Source organism: Vulpes vulpes, chromosome 4 (genome assembly GCF_048418805.1).
Source record: "Vulpes vulpes isolate BD-2025 chromosome 4, VulVul3, whole genome shotgun sequence".
In the NCBI taxonomy this organism is placed as follows: Eukaryota; Metazoa; Chordata; class Mammalia; order Carnivora; family Canidae; genus Vulpes; species Vulpes vulpes.
Window position 1 is genome coordinate 74659397 of NC_132783.1, and position 15294 is coordinate 74674690.

The 15294-nt window shown below is 35.7% G+C and overlaps 1 protein-coding gene across 4 annotated transcripts in view; it reads right to left on the bottom strand.

The window, feature by feature from the left end:
- The window catches only part of JMJD1C (jumonji domain containing 1C), a 324083-nt gene that overhangs the window by 49823 nt on the left and 258966 nt on the right, over positions 1-15294 (bottom strand). The window lies entirely within an intron of this gene.

Sequence of the window (15294 nt, forward strand, 5' to 3'; positions counted from 1 at the left end):
CCTATTCTAGACATTTAAGTAGCAAAAAGATGGGCATTTGTCTAGAAAACCACACAATCATGTGGGCGTCAGTGGTGACTTATACCAAGTTTGTATTTCTCCCAAGCTTTTATACTTTGAGGTGGAAGGGTTTAATTGCTATTAAAGCAGCACTGATAATACTTTGTAGACAGGTACAGGTATGCTCTATAAAACTAGTTTCTTGTATTAAATTTTACAGTTTAAAACTATTAGGGGTGCCTGGCTGCTTCAGTTGGTAGAGCAAGTGATGCTTGATCTTGGGGTGAGAAGTCCAGCCCCAAATTGAGCATAGAGTTTACCTACAAAAAAAACAACAAAACCCCAATTGGAATAAAAAACTGTTCAATATTTATTTATATTTATGTAAAAAGTTAAGATATAACTTACCTATGGGCTATATTTCCAAGATCATTAAACATAGAAATACTTCCTCAACAATGACCCATTAATTTTTCTTTTTTAAGATCTTATTTTTAAGCAATCCCTACACCCAACATGGGCCTTGAACTCCACAACCCTGAGATTAAGAGTCACAGGATCCTCAGACTGAATCATCCAGGGACCCGAACCCATTCATTTTCTACTGAGAAAAGCATACCATTAAAAACTGATAAATTCATTGGCTCTGCTGGTTAGGCATCTGTCTTCAGCTGAAGTCGCAATCCCAGGGTCCTGGGATGAGCCATCAGCTGAGCTCCCTGCTCAGTGTGGAATGGGCTCCTCCCTTTCTCTCTGCCCCTCTCCACTACTCATTCTGTCTCTAGCTCAAATAAATAAAATCTTAAAAAAAAAAAAAAAGAAAACTGATTTGAACCTAGTTATTGAAAGGACCTTATAGAATTTCAAATTTCTACATATCAATTTCTTCATCTATAAAGCAGTTACTAATATCTGACTCTTTTCATCTTAATGAATACATTTTCATAGTGAGACTTTTAAAAAATAACTGAAACTAGTTTTCTTAAGACATCCAATTCTGAATTATCCATGGTATTGGATGACATATACTACTAAATCAATTAAAACTCAAGAAAATTATCCCAACAAACTGTCTGGTTATGATAGTCATATTGCTAAAGAACTTTGCTCTGTAAGTTATAGGTATTTCTTTTTTAGAAAAAAAAATTTATTTATTTATTTGAGAGAGAGTGTGTGAGAAAATATGGAAGAGGGATCTAGGAAGATGGAGAGAGAGAAAATCTCAAGCAGGCTCCATGCTAAGTGGGATCCCACAACCTTGAAATTGTGAACACCCAGGTGTTCCTGTAGGTTTATTTCTGTGGTAGTCATCATTCCCCATTTTAAAGGATTAAGTAATCAAATCTTCTAAGAATTGCTACGAGGTGGGACTTCTGGGTGGCTCAGCGATTGAGCGTCTGCCTTCAGCTCAGGGTGTGATCCCACACGCGGTTCCAGGACAACTGCCGCATCGGGCTCCCTGCATGAAGCCTGCTTCTCCCTCTGCCTGTGTCTCTGACTCTTTCTGTCTCTCATGAATAAATAAACTAAAAAAAAAAAAAAAAGAATTGCTACAAGGTAGCCAAATAAGGTGAGGTTTTTTTTTGTTTTCTATTTATTGAACAATTTTGTGAATGTGCTAAAACTCAGATACAAGGCTACAAGGCAAACTCACAGAGGAGCAAAAACTAAGGATCTGTAATTAATATAGATTATTAATATGAATATTCACTATCTTTCAGACTATGATTAACTTTAGTTGTGCTTTGAGTCAGATTTTTAAAAAATCAACTACACAGTAATTTTTCAATAATTAAGTTACCTATACACATAATTTTTATATGAAGTGAAATAATATGTATTTCTTCAATTTCCCCAAAACAAATCACCCAGACAGTGAAGCAATAGCACCCTCTGTGAATCTCTTCTCCTTCATAAATTCTATGCTATGTATTATTCTGTGAATTGTAGCTTCCAGCAAATGACTAACAGGAAAATAATCAGGTAAGCAAGATTTGCTTTACTAGAAGCTTATGTAGAAAGCACAGAAAAGCTCTAAATAATTAAGTGAAGTTTTGGACTACCTTTATTATTCACTTGTGTGCTGTTTCTCCATTTACAAAGATAGAAGTTAACTCTAACTGAACATTAGTGGGGCACCTTAATGTACATAAGAACAGCTAACATGATTGCTCATGTTTATTATGACAGATACCGTGGTAGGTGCTTTCTGTACAAAACAATTTTTGTAACACTTTTCTAATGCCTAAATTATTATGCCCTTTTTACATGTTATACCCAGGGAGGTGCATGGCTATATCATCAGGATGTAGATAGAGAGCCCTTAGCATCTGAATCTAGTTCTATAACTCTGAGAGCTCAGGCTCCTTTCTCATTCTCCTCTGAAGTAGTTACAATGAAAAGGAATGACCTTTTTAAAAAAATATTTTATTTATTTATTTATAAGAGACACAGAGAGAGAGGTAGAGACACAGGCAGAGGGAGAAGCAGGCTCCATGCAGGGAGCCCAATGTGGGACACGAGTTCCCCGTGGCCCTGGATCATACCATACCCTGAGGGCCAAAGGAGGCGCTCAACCAGGTGTCCCAAAAAGGAATGAATTAGATTGTTTACTATAACTGCTTTTCAAAATTTGACACATTTCTTCACATTATATGTAAGAAGTAAAAGGCAGCAAAAGTAAAAGACTATCTTATGAAGTCAGAATGGGTCAAAAGTGAAGAACTGAAAAAAAAAAAAGTGAAGAACTGAACGTCAGGTCGAAGTTATATTGCTGTAACCCCTCACATTAGTTATGTAAAATTCCATACATAGCAACCATCTAACACTCATTTAAGAGGGGAAATTTAGGATAAACTCATGCAATCTTATCATCAGACAGCATCAAAGAGAATACAATCTCTTTTGCAATGTGACTTCGTCATGACCTACAAATTCTCAAATGCTTATTTCTAGGTAAACACTGCCCTAAACCACTATTTGAGAGAATAAAGAAAGTTTTTTTCATATGTAGAAAGAATATGAATCTTTTTTTAAAAAAAGCATTTCTCAAAATCTGAAAGTCAAAATCAGGTTAGAATCTGTATTCTGACAGTAAGACTAACCTTATTTTTTAAGCGATTCTCTACTTCATTCCAGTTCAAAAGAAAAAATAACAATCACATTAGTATAAAAAATAAGATTACAGCATGAAGATATTCAGATATCCCTGACTAGGTTTAATGAGAGGAATATTATGACTGTTCATAATATACGTAACAAATTTTCTAAGATAATAAGGGAAATCTTTGTCTTACCACGACAAAGTGCTTCATACTGGTTCAACAAATATTTTCTTTATGTCACATATATTCTGTATATAACTACTGACAGAATAGCTGACGGTAGCTTGAATTAGAGAATAATATACCAGCTGTTAGGTTTCTAGATAGATGACTGAACTGACTGGCTTAATAACTCTCAGAGATTTGCTCTAAAGTCCTAACTGATGTCTAGGATAACACTTTCATTTTAGAATGCAAGAAGTATGACAAGACCAAGTTTCTCTCCTTTTGGACAATTTCTTTTTTTTTTTTTTTAAAGATTTATTTATTTATTCATGATAGAGAGAGAGAGAGAGAGAGAGAGAGAGAGGCAGAGACACAGGCAGAGGGAGAAGCAGGCTCGATACAGGGAGTCCGACGCGGGACTCAATCTCGGGACTCTAGGATCGCATCCTGGGCCAAAAGAAGGCGCCAAACCACTGAGCCACCCAGGGATCCCTGTTTTGGACAATTCCTAATACACAATGACCTAATACATGCTTTTAATCGAATATTGATAATATGTAGCTTATGGAATGATTTTTCTCCCTGCAATAAAATCCTTGACCTTTGTGGTGACCTCTTAAATCTCATCACGTTACATAAATTTCTCCATTAAAAAAAAAAATCACATTTGACTGTATTTTATTAAGAGTATAAAGTAACTACTTGTATCTTGAATGTCAGGTTAGGTAATTAAACATGCATTGCGCCACGCCATTTTCCCACAGTTATAATTTAAATTCACGCTTCAGCAAAACTATAAATGATTGCTTGTCCTTAGATCCCCGGGGTTGCTAGCCAACAGTTAAAAACATGAATTTTAAGTCCATGTAGGTCAAGAGTGATACCCACTGCTATCATAGCAATTCTTGTATAACTTACAGAAGAATCCACTTTGTTAGAAAGGATTTACTGGAACAAGAAACCTACTTAGTCTGAGACCACTACAAAGATCTTCAAAAAGCAGTTGTCTAAACCATCTGCAGTTTAATTAAATCTACCAATGAGAGCTTCCATGTCTTTTAATGACTTAAACGAAGGGTTAAGAAAAAAGTTTGCCAACTTTTCTTACAAAGGGCCAAAGAATAAATAAGTTAGGCTTTGAGGGTCATACTAACTGCTACAGCAAGTACTCAACTCTGCTATTGTAGTACTACAAGCTGCCAAACAATACCATAAACAATACATAAATGAAATAGCATGGCTGTGTTCTAATAATTTATTTTCATTCTATGAAACCTGAATTTCACAGGATGTTCAGGTGTCATGACATATTATTCTTCTTGTGACTTTTTCTTTTTAAAAATGTAAAAGTCCTAAATGTTTTATCAGAATCTGGAAGAAAAAAAAAAAAGGCCTTACAGAAACAGGAGGCAGGATGGATTTGGCCCATGGTGGTAGTCTGCCTACCCATGATTTAAAATAAGAACGGATGAATTACTGATACAAAGCAAGATTAGAAACTTTCAATAGAGGCAATTTGATGGCAAATTGCAAATCTATTTCCATAAATTGCTGCATTTTATACACACACACACATATGTGGCATATGTATACACACACACACACACATCTATATATTCCTATATTCATGAATATAGAAATCTATTCATGAGCAAGGGAAAAGAACTCAATGACCAAATCCTTTTCATTAATAATTAAAGAAAAAAAATACTGAGACAAATCATTTTTTTAAGACTTTCACAAATAAACGAGTTTCCCTGGATATATTCCTCTACCATATTCAGCCTTCCAAATATAATAATGTATCTGGTTTTGGAGGAGAAAAATCACTCACTTTGAAAGATAAGATTTATTCTCTTAGGTGAATGAGAATTATACTTATCGAATACAAAGATTGGTACCATCCACATCTGTGAACTTTGTAGGAGGGTAAAAATAGGTACATGCATTGAAAAATGATAATTTTCCTAAAGATAGTGTTCTAACATTAATGCTATGCTTCTAAGATCTCATATCGGATTTATTAAGAACACCAGAGATTAATTTTAAACTTCTCTACATATATAATGTTAAGATATACCTATTTAAAAACTTTACTAATCAAAATCAATACATAATTAAGTCCTGGGTGTTACATGTTTTTATAATTCTTGGTTGATTCTGGTTTTTATTTTTTTTTATTTTTTATTTATGATAGTCATACAGAGAGAGAGAGAGAGAGAGAGAGAGAGAGGCAGAGACATAGGCAGAGGGAAAAGCAGGCTCCATGCACCGGGAGCCTGACGTGGGATTCGATCCTGGGTCTCCAGGACCGCGCCCTGGGCCAAAGGCAGGCGCCAAACCGCTGCGCCACCCAGAGATCCCGGTTGATTCTGGTTAACTCAGAAGCCTTGAATTCAGACTACAATTTACACCGCCCCCCCCCCCCCCAAAAAAAACAAAAACAAAAACAAAAAAAAAGGGATGCCTGAGTGGCTCAGCAGTTGAGTGCCGGCCTTCCGCTTATGGTGTGATCCTGGGGGATCAAGTCTCGCATCAGGCTCCTTGCATGGAACCTGCTTCTCTCTCTCCCTATGTCTCTGCCTCTCTCTCTCTCATCAATAAATAAATAAAATCTTTTAAATAAATAAACAACAACAAAAAAGAATTTCTCTTTCAAAAACATAAAGATTCAAATGGCAGAAGAGAAAATGGGCTAACGTTTTCTATTATCCATAAAATTCTTTCCTCATTCACATAATCAAGGAAATAATGTGATACACACTCATTCTGGCTAAATTATTTAAGCTGTGAAACTATGTGGAAAAAAATTTAATTTCTATTAACTTCTGAAGACTATTAATCAGTAAATAGTTCTGGAAATAGGACTGATGTTCAGAAAGTTTAAATGACGTTCAGATGTAGTTTTTATTGGCTAAAAATTGATTCTGTTGTATAAGGGAAAACATTGTAATATTTTATAGTTTTTAAATGTATATTTTTAAGCAATATTCTCACATTAGTTTTATTTTTATTTAGAAACAAAAATGTTAAAAGTGATAAATGGTCTTTAACTCACATTGATTCAAACAAGCCAATTTCAGTCAACAGCTTAACGAAAATTAGAACTATTTTGGCGCATTATGTTTTTTCTCTAAAAGTAGCTTTTCTATAACTATTTTTATCAGACATTGTGGCCTAATGGTAACCGATAATTTGAAGTCACTTAAGGCAATACCCAGCAGGTCAGTGGGCAAATTATTTTAATTTTGTCTATGCATAAAATGAAAACACCACCATAGCTTTCTCCCACATTTTTTGTTTTCAATTCCATCATTTTCACAGCATCATCACTTAATCATAAGAACTTAACAAAATAACAAATTATCTAATACCCAAAAGGTTCTATAAATTCTATAGGATCCTGAAGCCAAATGTCCTTTCTATAAAATAAGAAATGTAAACACAACTGAAACTTGAGTTATATTCACAATGGTAGTTCACAGGTTTATAAGCATATGAGATATGCATTTTAAAAATCTCTAGTTAGAAGATTGAAAAATGAATGTTTTCTTCATGAGAAGGTAATTTAATTCTGTATGGGGGATATTATTATTTTTTAAAAGATTTTATTTTTTAAATTTATTTATCCATGAGAGACACACAGAAAGAGGCGGAGACACAGGCGGAGGGAGAAGCAGGCTCCATGCAGGGAGCCTGATGCGGAACTCGATCCCGGACCCCAGGGTCACAACCTGAGCCAAAGGCAGACGCTCGACCACTGAGCTGCCCAGGCATGCCTGTATAGGGAGATTAATCTCATTTATATGGTCTCCTAAGGAACATAGATACTGCAAACAACAACAACAAAAAAAACGGGGGAGGGAAGAACCCAGAAAGGGATGAAGATTCTCTCTCTCTCTCTCACACACACACAATTATATGAAAATAGATGGATCTATCTATCTATCTATCTATCTCCATCCCTATGTAATAATTCTTTGTTTCTCTATTCCTCCAAAACCTAACTATATGACTCGGAAAAAGAAAACAATTAGGGTTTAAAAGAAAAAGATGTTACCACATCTTGCCACATAATTGTCTCTATATACTCCTGGGAGTATGATCAACAGTTTTCAAATACTTTACCTGGTATTTTATGTTACATAAAAGTAATGCTATGTTATGTCTAAAATGTTTCTAGGGGATCCCTGGATGGCTTAGTGGTTTGGCGCCTGCCTTTGGCCCAGGGCACGATCCTGGAGACACGGGATTGAGTCCCACGTCAGGCTCCCTGCATGGAGCCTGCTTCTCCCTCTGCCTGTGTCTCTGCCTCTCTCTCTGTCTCTCATGAATAAATAAATAAAAAATATTTAAAAAAATAAAAAAATAAAATACATAAAATGTTTCTAAAACATAATCGTGAATCAATTCTGGTGACTTGACTCTTTACAACACATTATATGATAAAACCTGAAGTTGATGTGATTTATTATAATCACTAAAATTTTAAGTTTTAGGCAGAATTTTAAATTAGTATTTATGAACTACTTGATTCCCTCTTTACAAATACATTAATATTTTTGAATCAATAGTGTTGGAGACTTTATAGAGCACACTAAAAAACAAACAAAAACGCTATGCAAGACTTCAGTGTACCCTAATCAGAAATAAGCTGGTATATACAATTCACTCAACCTTCATCCTTAATTTGTATTTCTTTTTTTAGAGAACAAAACTGACTTCAATGGAAATTAAGCCACATTTCTAAAAAAGCAAGCTTTAGAAGCAATGACCTGTTGCAAATAGCTTGGGCGGCCTTGGGAAATTCTTGCCAAACACAATCAAAGACACTGACTAGTTGTAGAAATCAGTAAGCCAGAGGTCAGCACTGAATCCAAAAGTGGGGCCTATTTTATGGATTACAAGCACATAAAACAAAAAATACTCTTGTTTTCTACTTAAGAGCTTATTTTTATACTATTCCTTCTAAAGTCTTTTTGCCATAGTCTTAACAATCTTCTTGTCAATATATTACAACATACATTAAAATAAATCAGCCTTCTAGAATACCCCCTTTCTGACCTTGTCCTGATTAAAATAACCTACCAATCTTTTTAAATCATTTTACTTGCATGCCTCATTTTATTTTGCTTCATAGATATTTCTTTTTTTTTTTTTAGAAATTGAAGATTTGTGGCAGCTGGGACTCGACTAAGTCTATATTGGTGCCATTTCTCCAAAAGCATTTGTTCATTTCGTGTCTATTAACACTTTGGTAATTCTTACATTATTTCTAAGTTTTTCATTATTATTGTATTTGTTATGGTGATCTGTGATCAGTGATCTCTGATATCACTAGTCTGTTTTATGGCACCACGAACCACACTCCTATATGGTAGCAAATGCAATTGATAAATGTGTATGTTCTGACGGTCTCATTCCTTCTTCTCTGGCCTCCCTATTTCCTAAAATACAATACTGAAATCATGCCAATTTACCCCTACCATGGCTTCTAAGGCTTCAGGTGAAAAGATGTCAATCATCCCTCACTTTAAAACCAAAGCTAGAAACGATTAAGCTTAGTAAGGAAGGCATGCCAAAAACCAAGACAGGCCAAAAGGTAGGTTTCTTACGCCCAACAGTTAGCCAAGTTGTGAATGCAAAGGAAAAGTTCTTGAAGGAAATTAAAAGTGCTACTCCAATGAACACAGGAATGGTAAGAAAGCAAAATAGATAGCAAAATGGTCTGGATAGAAGATCAAACCAGCCACAGCATTCCCTTAAACCAAAGCCTTATCCAAGGACAGGGTCCTAACTCTCCTCAATTCCATGAAGGCCGAGAGAAGTGAGAAAGCTGAAGAAGTAAAATCTGAAGCTAGCAGAGGTTGGTAAATAAGCTTTAAGGGAAAAAGTCATCTCTATAACATAGAACTGCAAGGTGAAACAAGTGCTGATATGGAAACTGCAGCAAGTTATCTAGAAGATCTAGCTTAGATAACTAACAATGGTGGCTACAATAAACAACAGATTTTCAATGTAGGTGAAACTGGCCTTCTACTGGAGACGCCATCTAAGAGCTTTCATAGCTAGAGAGAAGTCAACGCCTGACTTCAAAAGTTCCTAGAACAGACTGCCACTCTTGCTAGGGGCTAATGCAGCTGGTGACTTTAAATTAAAGCCAATGCTCATTTGTCATTCTGAAAATCGTAGGGTCCTTAGAAACTATGCTAAATCTACTGTGCCTATGCTCTATAAATGGAACAAAGCCTGGATGACAGCAGATCTGTTTACAACATGGTTTACTGTTATTTTAAGCCCACTGTTGAAATCTACAGCTCAGAAAAAAAGATTCCTTTCAAAATATTACTGCTCATTGATAATGCACGTGGTTATACAAGAGCTCTGATAGAGATGTACATTAATGTAGTTTTGATGCTTGCTAACACAACGTCTATCCTGCAACGTATAGATCAAGGAGTCAATTCAACTTTCAAGTCTTATTATTTAAGAAATATGCATCTTGTAAGGCTATAGCTGCCATAGATAGTAATTTCTCTGATGAAATAAATGGAAAACCTTCTGGAAAGGATTCACCACGTTAGGTGTCATTAAGAACATCTGTAATTGGGATCCCTGGGTGGCGCAGCGGTTTGGCGCCTGCCTTTGGCCCAGGGCGCGATCCTGGAGACCCGGGATCGAATCCCACGTCGGGCTCCCGGTGCATGGAGCCTGCTTCTCCCTCTGCCTGTGTCTCTGCCTCTCTCTCTCTATCTCTCTGTGGCTATCATAAATAAATAAAAAAAATTAAAAAAAAAAATTAAAAAAAAAAAAAGAACATCTGTAATTTATGACAAGAGGTCAAAATATCAACATCCATAAGAATTTAAAAGAAGTTGATTCTAACCCTTATGGACAACTTTCAGGAGTTCAAGATTTCAAGAGAGGAAGTAACTACAAGTGTGGTAGAAATATTAAGAGGACTAGAATTAGAAGTGGGGCCTGGAGATGGGACTGAACTGCTGCAATTTTATGATAGAACTTGAAAGGATGAGGAGTTGCTGCTTATGGATGAACAAAGAAAGTGGCTTCTTGAGATTTAATCTACTCCTGGTGAAGATGCTCTGATGAATACTGTTGACAACAAAGGATTTATAATATTACATAAATTCAGTTGATAAAGCAGCATCAGGACTTACTCCAATTGAGAGAATTTACTCCAATTTGGAAAGTTTTACTGTGGGTAAAATGCTATTCAATAGCATTGCAGCTACAAAGAAATTAGTCATGAAACAGAGTTAATCAATATGGCAAGTCATTGTTGTCTTCAGAAATTGCCACAGCCACCAAAAACCTTCAAATACCATTGTGCTCAGTCAGCAGCCACCAAAAAAATTACAACTGGGTGAAAGCTAACATGACAGCTAGCATTTTCTAGCAATAAAGTATTTTTTAATTAAGCTATACGTACACTGGCTTTTTTAAAAGACATAATGCTATTACACACTTAATAGACTACAGTATAGTGTAAACATAACTTTTATATGCACTGGGAAACCACAAAAATCATTTGACTCACTTTATTGCAATATTTGGTTTATTGCAGTGGTCTGGAACTGAACCAGCAATATCTCCTATGTACGCCTATATTTACCATATATATCTCATGGCTCCTAGTTTCAGAAAAGCAATTTTATCGAGTGAATGTTAAAAAAAAATACAACTATATGTGGCCCTATGAAGGTTAACATAATTTACCATTACCTATAAAATCCTGTTTGTAGCCTGATCCCAGAGTTTTAACAGAGAGAAGGGAGGAAGGGGGAAATGGGGGGTAAAGAATCATTCTCAAAAATCTACCTTGAAGCTTTTTCAACTGTAAGCAACCAGTCATTATAAATCAATCCAAATATTAGGAATCTCCCCCCTTGAAACCTCCATTTGGTACTATTTGTCATTACTTACTTCATTATTAACTAAAACGGAAATGGTAAAATTAATTTAAGAGTAGTATATACTGTGAGAAATTACAAAACAGTGAAAAGAATCTAAATTTTTAAAGTTTCAAGGTTTTTAAATTTCATGTATAGTTACAGTTCTTTGTTTCTCTGGTCTTAATGACTTCCCCAATTTTTTTTTTTAAGATTTTATTTATTTATTCATGAGAGACAGAGAGAGAGGAAGGCAGAGACACAGAGGAGAAGCAGGCTCCATGCAGGGAGTCTGACATGGGACTTGATGGGGACTCCAGGATCACATCCTGGGGCCGAAGGCAGGTGTGAAACTGCTGAGCCACCCAGGGATCCCCAAATATCCCAAATTTGTAACAACTGAAATATAATGTGAAGCAACATTCCAATATTATTTTCATTACATATATCTCCATCACTGAATGAATTTTAAAGTTAATTGAAAAAAATATTTCCTCTGTTCAAAAATCTGGCAATTCACAATTCTGAGGAACTCAAATATTACTGTAAATGTCTTTTAAAGTGAGAGAAAGGTTCTAACTACAGTGATCTTTACTTCCACTGAACATTTTAAGTAATTTCTTTCATTAACGAATTTTGATACATTCTGATTTGCAAAACTGACTTTGGCCTGAGGGCTTTCACCAAAAATTATCAATACAAAAGAAAAAACAAAACACAACTCAGAAAAGATTGCCATAGTTTTAGCTTTTTATAGTAGAGTTAACTCTTCATAGTAATAAATGGGTATAGTTTATTTGTATAAACTAAATATACTAAACTGAGCATTATGGTTTATCTTTTTTCTGATTTTTAAATTTTTTTCTTTAGTAAACTCTATACTCAATGTGGAGCTCAAATTCACGATCCCAAGAACAATTGCAGGCTCTACTGACTGCTGAGCATTCCTGTTTTTTCAAACTCTTCACAGCATAATGATAACTTATGTTATTTGTCAAATATATTTCTCTGGGTATAAGAGTATAATCACTGACAAAAACATTGCTTATAAGATTAGTATTGATAAAAATAGACTAAATAAAATAGAACCAAGCTTTAGAATTCATGTCTAACCAAAGGACAAATCTCAAATAACAATAAACATGCCAGGGAAACAAAATTCATGAAAATATAAGTATTTTAACATAATTTTCTATCATATTGGTCTGAATTTATATCTGGAATTAAAATATTTCCCCAAAGAAAATACACTTAGGTAAATGGATAAAGCTTTAAAAATACTGTATCTTGGGGGACCTGGGTGGCTCAACTGACTAGCTGAGCATCTGACTCTTGGTTTCAGCTCAGGTCATGATCTCAGTCAGAGTCTTGAGACTGAGTTATGCTTCCAACTCCACATCAGAGACGAGCTTTAAGATCCTCTTGCTTCCCTTACCCCTCCACCACCTCCATCTCTAAAACATGCAAAAAAAGGTTCTAAATAAAATAATTTCCTCGGCACATAAAGGCCTGGGCCTAGAAAGACGTGTCAAAAATGTTAGTTATGCCTCAGTGGCAGTTATGACTATTGTTATTTATTTTTTTTTTAAACTTTTATTTATTTATGATAGTCACAGAGAGAGAGAGAGAGAGAGAGAGAGGCAGAGACACAGGCAGAGGGAGAAGCAGGCTCCATGCACCGGGAGCCTGATGTGGGATTCGATCCCGGGTCTCCAGGATCGTGCCCTGGGCCAAAGGCAGGCGCCAAACCGCTGCGCCACCCAGGGATCCCCTATTGTTATTTTTTAACAAAAAATTTTATTTATTTATTCATGAGAAACAGAGAGAGAGAGGCAGAAACACAGGCAGAGGGAGAAGCAGGCTCCATGCAGGGAGCCGGACGTGGGACTCGATCCCGGGTCTCCAGGATCATGCCCTGGGCTGAAGGCGGTGCTAAATCGCTGAGCCACCGGGGCTGCCCGCAGAGTTATGATTAAATACTACCTTCCTTCTTTAAATTTTTTTTAATAAAGAGCATATGTGAATGAAATTAGAAACTAATTTCAAAGAACAAGGGGATCCCTAGGTGGCTCAGCAGTTTAGCACCTGCCTTTGCCTCAGGGCGTGATCCTGGAGTCCTGGGAGTTGAGTCCCGCATTGGGCTCCCCACATGGAGCCTGTCTCTCTGCCTGCCTCTCATGAATAAATAAAATCTTTACCAAAAATATTACAAGAAAAAAAACTTAAGTGTGTATCTTTTCTGAAAGGTTAACTTTGGACAATTATTTGCTATGTCCTCGAGGCTCTTTCATAGTCTTGAAGATGCCCTTATCTTCATATCATCTTGTTTTAAAAGTTTGTCTTTTTCTTTGCCTTTACTAAGTATCTTGAGATGTTTCTCATTTATTGTTTTATTTCAATTGCCTAGAATTTATTAACCAGGTAATCGGTAAGTCAATAAAATTTTATTGGCCAAATCAGTTGATTTCGTAAAGGTATCATTTGAAGTATTTTCTTAAAAGGTAAAAATAAAATTTGATAGTTCCAAGCTGGGAAAAATAATTATCATAATTAAATAAACATTCTTTTATATGTAAAAAGTTCTTACACACCATAAGGAGTATGACCCAATTAGATATAAGGGCTAATGACAAAGAAGTATGTCCAAAAAATATGTGATACTCTTTCATTATTATTCAGGAATCACAAAATTTAAATGTATTCTAATATTTTGGTAGATCAGATTGTGAAAAGTTAAAAAATTTATGACACCAGGTTGGCAAGACAAATATTAAAAGCATACATAAACACTAGTTATGGGAGAGAAACTTTTCTGAAAGGTAGTTTGACTACATATCCTATTCTGAATCAAGAGGTATTTCTGTAACTTAAATTAGTTTTCAGACTTGGAAAAAATACGTGAATGATGTTAATGTAACACAGAAGTAATGTTGGTTCACATGTTAGTATAACACAGAAGTAATGCTGTTTTTTATTACCCTAATACTAGTAGTTGAATGCTAAGTACAAAAATAAAGCGGAACACAGTATTAGTCACAATACTCATCCAATTAATTCCACTTTTTTTAAAAAAAAGATTTTATTTATTCATTTATAGAGACACACACAGAGAGAGAGGCAGAGACACCCACACAGGGAGCCTGGCATGGGACTCGATCCCCGGTCTCTGGGATCATGCTCTGGACTGAAGGCGGTGCTAAACCACTGAGCCATCCAGGCTGCCCTAATTCCACTTTCTTCTCTTAGTTTTTAATGTAACCACATGCTGACTTAGACATTCATTATTGATTATACTTGCTCCAATCTTCTTTTGCTTTTGATTCCTTAACTCAGCAATCTCAATTCTTCCTTGCATATTCTTAATATCAACCAACCTTCCCCTTTTTCTTAAAGCTACAGTACTTTATTAACTAACTTTATTAGAGGATTATTGCTCATATTCATCATTAAAAATTTACATAAGCTTTAAACAATCTACACCAACACCATTTTCCCCCAAATCCTTGTTATTGTAGTGTGAGATTTTGTAAAACATGAGGTCATTCATACCTATGCATACATTTCTTAAGTTTTCTTTTTTTTTTAAGATTTTATTGATTCATGAGAGACCCACACAGAGAGAGGCAGAGATACAGGCAGAGGGAGAAGCAGGCCCCATGCAGGGAGTCCAACGTGGGACCCGATCCCGGGACTCCAGATCACGACCTGAGCCGAAGGCAGGCACTAAACCGCTGAGCCACCCAGGGATCCCCCTACATTTCAAATATATACTCTTCTAAGAAAATAAATAAATGAATGAATGACAAAATAACACAGGCACAAGAAAGAGTCTACATGCTTTAAAACAGAAAATTTTCCAGCAGTTACTAAAAATAAAAAACTTTAAAAAACAGCTACTTAAAATTTGTTACTAAAACTAGAGTTAGGGGCAGCCTCTGTGGTTCAGTGGTTTAGCGTAGCCTTCAGGCCAGGGCCTGATCCTGGAGACCCGGAATCAGGTCCCGCGTCGGGCTCCCTGCATAGAGCCTGCTTCTCCCTCTGCCTGTGTCTCTGCCTCTCTCTGTCTCTCATGAAGAAATGAATGAAAATCTTAAAAAAATAATAAAAAATAAATT